The 275-nt window shown below is 62.5% G+C and overlaps 1 protein-coding gene across 5 annotated transcripts in view; it reads left to right on the forward strand.

The window, feature by feature from the left end:
- bicra (BRD4 interacting chromatin remodeling complex associated protein) overlaps nucleotides 1-275 on the forward strand; it is a 122,434-nt gene that overhangs the window by 910 nt on the left and 121,249 nt on the right. The window lies entirely within an intron of this gene.

Raw genomic sequence — 275 nt, forward strand, 5'->3', positions numbered from 1 at the left:
CCCCCCCCCCCCCCCCCGCCCCAGGCTTCTCTCTTGCCCACTTCTCCAGCTCTTCTCCACTCCCGATCCCCTCCCTTTCTGCACCCTCCCCACTCCCCACTCCCCACTCTGTGACTCTCTTGCTTCCATTCCTCCTCATCCAGCTCCACTCCCCTACAGTCTGCTTCACACCTCACCTCACCCCGTCCCCTGCCCCATGACTTCTGCCTACCCCCTTACCCCATCCCTTACCCCTTTATCCCCCAACTTTCCTTCGCGCCCCATCACATTCCCAC

This window comes from Rhincodon typus, chromosome 39 (assembly GCF_021869965.1).
Source record: "Rhincodon typus isolate 14 chromosome 39, sRhiTyp1.1, whole genome shotgun sequence".
Classification (NCBI taxonomy): Eukaryota; Metazoa; Chordata; class Chondrichthyes; order Orectolobiformes; family Rhincodontidae; genus Rhincodon; species Rhincodon typus.